This window comes from Hevea brasiliensis, chromosome 17, assembly GCF_030052815.1.
Source record: "Hevea brasiliensis isolate MT/VB/25A 57/8 chromosome 17, ASM3005281v1, whole genome shotgun sequence".
In the NCBI taxonomy this organism is placed as follows: domain Eukaryota; kingdom Viridiplantae; phylum Streptophyta; class Magnoliopsida; order Malpighiales; family Euphorbiaceae; genus Hevea; species Hevea brasiliensis.
In genome coordinates this window covers 41,514,487-41,522,014 of record NC_079509.1, presented here as the reverse complement: position 1 = coordinate 41,522,014, position 7,528 = coordinate 41,514,487, and the positions used below count along the sequence as shown (strand labels likewise).

The following is a 7,528-nucleotide window of genomic DNA, read 5'->3' as shown; positions in this document are numbered from 1 at the left end:
CTAAATCATTTTATGCACCTCATAGACCATGGTTAACACCTAGCATAGCATGCCATGGACACCCAATTAGTAATAAGGTTTACCTTAAATGAACCTATAATCATATGTTACCATGCACTAGAATCTTTCTGTTACAAAATCCTAACTCAAGCTGAAGTCATGGTTTATGTCAAACTCCATTTGCTATGAATATTATGTTCTCTTTTATCTCCAATTCTTGATTAAAAAGATTTTCTCATCAGAAACTCTTTTCTGATTAAATCTATCTGTCCTGGTCAGGAACTTGAAACATCAAGAACAATTAAATGAACATAGAATTTTATCTCTATTTACTTAGAGGAACAGATTTCATCTTGATCAACACCTACCTCCATATATAACTAGTAGGAGCCAACATATGCCCATATACCCATACACAGTACAAGTATGAAAGCAGTATCAAATTCAAACTACCTATATACAATATAAGTGTGCTATCTCAGGTCTAAAGATTATATGCACTGATATGATTTATGAAAAAACATTGACAAGAGTAAACTCCATGTACTTGTCATAGTGTCACTGGTTCAGCCTACTTATCATTTATAAGTACCTATCATGTTTGTCATATGGCATGAGACTCACCATTCTATCTTATTTATATCTCATATAAATAACTTGGGAACAAACATGAATACAATCTTTCTGGATAAGTCATGTCCTTATTATGAAGTGTCCTCGATTGTGAACCTATTTATGATACTTTGTGCTAGCAATAATGTCACTCATATTCTTAACAACTTAAGAATAATATTTCTAACAAAATATAAATGGACTTTTTCTATTACACATAAATATATTATGTAAATGGAAAAGTGGAAAAGCCTTTTATTAATAAAATATGTACAAGATACATACTAAATGATATGCTCTAGAGCATACTACTAACATTTCTTTGCTATCTTGTACTATTCATAAGCCTCATTATTATCACACTTAGGTAATTTCTTATACCATTCTCTCTTTCTCTTCACTGCCTTTTGTATTTCCTTATTCCACCACCATCTCTCTTTTGAGAGTGGTCCATGTCCTCTAGATTCTCTAAGTACTTTTCTAGCTACTTCTCTAATCTTTGATGCCATTTGTATCCATATACCATTAGCCTCCATATCCAGCTTCCATGGTTCAAACTCGAGAAGCTCATTTTTGAACTTCACTTGCTTTACTCCTTTGAACTCCCACTACTTTGTTTGAACTACAATATTTTGTCTAGCTTTACATGAATTGTTCCTAAACTTGACATCTAAAACCACTAATTGATGTTGACTTATTAAAGCCTCTCCCAAAATAACCTTGCAATCCTTGCATAGAGCTCTATTTGTCTTCCTGGTTAAGAGGAAGTTAATTTGGCTTCCATGTTGTCTACTTTTGAAAGTCACTAAATGCGACTTCCTTTTATAAAATAGGTATTTACTAGTATTAGGTCGTACGCTATGGCAAATTCCAGGATGCTTTTCCCCTCTTTATTTTGGCTACCAAAACTAAAACCTCCATGAACATTCTTATAACCTTGCCTATCACTTTCTGCATGTCCATTCAAATCTCCATCGATAAGAACATTCTTTTCATTCGGTATGCTTTGTATTAGATCATCCATATCTTCCTAAAATCTTTTTTTACTCTCACCATCTAGTCCTATTTATAGGGCATATGTACTAACTACATTTATTGTTTCTTCTTCTAGTACTAGCTTTACTACACTACAAGAAGATATCAGAACAGAAACCGAATTTAAAAATGGACTTATGTCGATTTGCAATTTGAAATGGCTTTTGAAACAGAAATTGAGTAGAACGAGTTAAATATATCAGAAACCAATTAGAAACAGATTTGAAATCGAAATTTGAAATGGAAAACCATTGGTTTATAAATTATGCACTAAAATTTGGTGGCAAATTTAGCATCGTTTTAGAAACTGATTACAAACTGACTTTTAAAACTGAATTATATTTCATTTCTAATTTAAAGGCCCAAAACTAGTTCCATAATATTTAAGTCATATTAGAAACTGATTTCCGTCAGTTTCTAATTCTTTTTAGTTTAATTTAGAAACCGATTGCCTTTGGTTTCAAAATAAATGTATTTTTTATTTATATTTAAAAACCGATTTATGTCGGTTTCAAAATTAATATAATTTTTATTTTATTTATTAAATTTTAAAGTCAAAATAGAAACCGATATCTATCGGTTTCTAATTTCTTTATTTACATTTAGAAACCGATAGCTTTCGGTTTCAAAATTTATCTATTATTTATTTTATTTTATAAATTTTAAATTCAACTTAGAAACCAATTTTTATCGATTTCTATTTTCCTTGGTCATATTAAAAATCGATTCCCGTTGATTTCTAATTCCTTTTAGTTTAATTTAGAAACCGATTATTTTTTGTTTCAAAATAAAGATATTTTCTATTTATAGATAGAAACCGATGTATGTCGGTTTCAAAATTAATATAATTTCTATTTGATTTATTAAATTTTAAATTCAAAATTGAAACCGTTACTTGTCGGTTTCTAATTTCTTTATGTATACTTAGAAACCGATTGCTATCGGTTTCAAAATTTATCTATTGTATATTTTATTTCATAAATTTTATAGTTAGCTTAGAAACTAATTTTTATCGGTTTCTATTTTCTTTAGTCATATTAGAAATCGATTCCGGTCAGTTTTAATTCTTTTTAATTTAATTTAAAAACTGATTACTTTTGGTTCAAAATAAAAATATTTTTTATTTATATCTAAAAATTGATTTATGTCAATTTTAAAATTAATATAATTTTTATTTTATTTATTAAATTTTAAAATTAAAATAAAATTTAATATTTATTAATTTTTAATTTCTTTATTTACACTTAAGAATTAGTAACTTTCAATTTTAAAATTTACCTATCATATATTTTATTTTATAAATTTTAAAATCAACTTATAAACTAATTCGTTAGTTTTTAATTACTTTTAGTTTAATTTAGAAACATATCATTTTCGGTTTCTAGCAAAGAGCGCTGTATTAAACCCAAAACTCTCCTGCTTCTCAGCGTTTTCATCATTGTAAGTCCTTGCTTCCTCTCCTGACCTTTTGCACTCTCTCCCTCAGAGACTCAAATAGCTCTGGAACCCACCCCGTTTCCAGCCTTGTAATCAAATCCCTTATTCATTCATTATCAATAATCTTAATCGTGACCATTTTTTACCCCACTAATCTGGTTCTAAGTTTCAATTCCATCCTTACGTCTCCAATTCACTGATTTCTTCAATCGAAATGGCATTTATTTGCTTCTAGGGTTTCCTAAATCTTCTCTCTCACTTTTCGAAGCAACTATGTACCAGATTGTTGTCCGGCTTATCAGAATTGCTGATATGGCTATTCGTGTTACCTTCACCTACCCTAGCCATGTTGCCCCGATGGCCTCCTGCGTAGGCTTCCGGGTTGGAAATTACCGCTCCCTTCACAATTGTTGGGTTCGTTCTCGAATCTTCGCTTCTCCTACTGTGCAAAATTCTGATCTTGAACCCCTTGCACTGGACGCACGATTTCCAATTCTATTGCCATCGCCCAAGCTAGAAGCTAAATTCTTGGACTAAGAGTTCAGTTTCTTTGTACGGTACCATCGTCAGAGAAATATTCGGCGATAACTGTAGGAGTCCAATTGCCATCAGGCTGGTCTCACTGATGAAGTTAATAGTTGGGATTTTAGCTTCTTCATCTTGCATGGGCGTTTTTGGAATTTCGCCACTTAAAGCCTCCTAGATCCTTCCCTTTTTCCAGGGATCAAGGTGGCTTCCTTGTAATGAGTCGGCTCCTGGGCCGAAGAGTAGCGATGTGGATAAAGGTGGGACTGTAAGCTGTGTAAGGAATGAGAGTAATACTGTGATGTTAAAGATTAATGGGAAGGAGCTTGACAAGAGCAGAAGCTGGTTATCCAAGGTGTTCAGTTTTTGCTTGGAGGATGCTAAGGCCATTTTTACGGTTGCCGCTGTTGGCTTTGGCAGAGCCCAGATCCATTCCTTCAACTTCCATGTACCCTACTCTGGATGTAGGTGATCACATTCTCGTAGAAAAGGTAAAAATTTGTATGACCTTAGTTTAATTCAATATTCATATTTGGTATGAAACATAGGGTGCTTAACAACCAGAATCCAATCCATCTTATTCCAATCAATGATGATTTAACGTTATGGATACATTCTACTTGATGGTGGCAATTGTTTGTGGTTTTCTTAAGAACTGGAAAATGGGTATTGTGATAGCCTAGCATTGTATTATGTTCGCGAGATTGGAGAAAAAATCTATTTTATCTATTTAAAAGGATTTATGTAGAAGAAATCTATTTTTTATTAAAAGAAAATTGAGAATTTTGTTGATAATCATCTTTCAAATAAACAAAATTATAGAAGAAATAAATTTGACATCCGTTAGGATGAGCGCTTTCAAATTTTGATCATTAAGGTTAATGCTGGTTGTTCCAATTAATTAGGTATTTATAACCCGTGGAAGAGCCAATAGAAAGAAGATGGTACAATTCATTAGTTAAAAAAGAATCTGAAGCTTTAATGGCCATTCAGAATCAACTAGCTAGTGGAAATGCTTATTCCAAATAAGGTGAGTATAAAGCTCATAATATTGATAAACCAGTAAAATAAGGTAACAAATTATCAAGTTTGGCCTACTAGCTACTGATAGATTGGCCCAAACATATATTGCTTAGAAACTAGACTGCTATCACTTGAAAGCTACAGATTTCCACAGAAGAAGCATCTCTGAAAGATACTTCTGATGAGAGATATAAGGGCAGTGTCTTCTTGCACTAATATAATGTGGATAATGAGAAGGATATAATTAATATAGAAGGACAGGACCAGACAGGCTGCAGGAAGCTGCCTTGTAATTTAGCTGAAACTTTTGGCCATTACGTTGAACTGGTAGTAGCCCATAAATGTAGGAGTTGGATATGGGGGAATTTGGATAGGATAAGACTGATAGCTATGATTGATTAATTGTTTGTATAAATGGATTTGATAGTATAACTTTTTCCAGAAGTGAATATGTAGTGAGAAGCTTAACTTAATTACCAAGCTAATTCATCTTTAATTGTGGCAAGAATTATTATTTTGGCTTTTTGGGATGGGGATTTGAGTGGGCATAAGCATAATGTCACCAAAAATTGAAATTTAACTGGTGTGGAAACCATGGCCTACTATGGTATGCCACCATTTTTGTCTGTGCATACAAGTGAGACTCGGTAGGTTCCATGCATATCATGCCTTACCGCTTTTAAATAGGACAGATAACCCAAAAATAAGAAGTGTCAAGATAATGGAGAAAAAATAAGTAAGATAATTTGCTTATCAAGAAAGAGGAAAACAATATTAGGATCCTATAATTGATTCACTTGCATGATTGAGTTTTAAATAGCTAACGCCTCTAAGGCACACTCAAGCTATGTGAAATTTCATCAAGTTTCCTTGTTCCTTCTCTTACTATGTACAGCACGTTTCAATGTGATTTAGTCCTTTGCAGCTAGCCTTCATCCATAGCCTGAGTTATTGTTCTTACTGCTATTTAATAAAGTTAATTTTAACTTGCTAGCTTTGGATGCATGCATGTCCTACTTGTATTGGTAGGTCTCATGTACACTATAATATCAACAAAGAATGCCTGAGCTCTTTAATCTTTATTTTATTTTTTTGTTCATGTATTTGAATCATTGCATTAATTAGTGGACCTTTCAAGTGCAAGACTAGTTTCTTAAGAAGTTTGCAGAACACTTGAGTGCCCTTGCCATTACTGACATTACATTAAATTTTTTTTTCCCCTTTCTGTGAAGAGAATAGGGTCCCATGCCTTGTCATCTTTTCTTTTTTCATATATATATATATATATATATATATATATATACATATATATATGTATATATATATATATATGAGATAGATAAACACTAGGCTTCTCCCACCTCATAATTGGCCAACAACCCAGTAAAGATTTATGCTGTAGTATTCATAAAGCTAAGTATTGAAGCAATTGGTCTTAAACATTCGTGTGCAATTCCCAACTCGTAATTGCTTTAAAAGACATCTAAGTAATTAAAAGAAAACAATTTATGGTCCGTCCATATTAAACCCCATGTGCGGCTTATGGGGGAACTAGCTAGCTATAGGTACACTGACAAACATGTGGGTGCAATAGATATAATATAATGGGAAGTTGGTGAGAGTCAAACAAGGTGGATCTGTGCAAAAATACAAAATGTTACTAATTAATTAGGACTAATTTTCTGCTTTAATTGCAGAATGGAGTACTGCTTTCTTCTATTTTATGCTTTTTAGGCCCAGTTGTTATGGATATGACAGGGAACACTAGGATTTAAGAGAAAACTTGATGTGCAAGCCCTTTTTGGAAATGTTTATTATTTATCTGAGGTAAGTGGCTTAATTTTGCATACTGAAATTTTTGTTTAATTTCTTTATCTTTTCTTTTAATTTGCATTTCTTGCTGCACAATTTTTCTTCTCTTTTGTCATTTTGAATGATGGTTCTATTAATTTTTCTAGATGTAAAAATTTCCTTGTGAGAATAGTTTAATTGATGTGATAATTGCCAAAGATGTTATTTTGTTTATGGCTCTTATAATGGCTACCTATTGTTTGAGCTGTCTAATCAGAAAATTGATACATCTGCTGGGAATTGAGAGATTAATTTCTTGGGAGTTGAAAAACTATATGCAGCACTCACTATGATATCCGGAATCTGCTTATCAATTTGCTAAATTCTATATATATATTGTAAGATGTAAATACTGCATCCCATTGTGCTCAGTTAGAGGCAATGGAGGAAGAGATTCAGACTATTGCAACGCTAAAGGATAGTCTGGCTGCAATGGAGGAGAGAGACATATAATGCGAGTAGACACTGGAGGAGCGCATGCAACAAATGATGCAAAACATGATAGCGCAAATGATGCAGGGTACGCAGTTTACAGCCCCAACTCCAAATGCAACTCATCGGGATGATGGTAGAGAGGCCGATAGCGGTGATGAATGATGATATTATTGATGACAAGTAGCTTGTTCTTTTTGTTATTATGATATTTTATTTTTCCATATAATATATTACTGTTATTACTCTTTACTATCATATCTATATATAATGTCGGTTGATATTTGAATTTGATAGCTTGATATTGTAAATATTGTGATATTGAGCATTTAAAATTAATATTATATTATATGCTTCAATCAGGAAATAATGTATTAAATAAAATAACACAACACAGCAAAATTTTCGATTTCAGAATAAAAATAATTTTAGAAATGGATTTGAAATGGAATTTCTGTTTCTATTTAAAAATTAAATGCATTTCGGTTTTAAAAGGTGTTTTATTTGTTTTTACAATTTAGAAACTGATTAGAAACAGAAATCCATTTCAGAAAAATTGAAACAAAAAATATCAATTTCTAAATTGAAATGGATTTTGAAACCGAATTAATGT

The 7,528-nt window shown here is 32.0% G+C and overlaps 1 pseudogene; it reads left to right on the top strand.

The window, feature by feature from the left end:
• The first annotated feature begins 3,269 nt into the window (after positions 1–3,269).
• On the top strand, positions 3,270–7,080 carry LOC110654164 (probable thylakoidal processing peptidase 2, chloroplastic; annotated as a pseudogene).
• Positions 7,081–7,528: the final 448 nt, after the last annotated feature.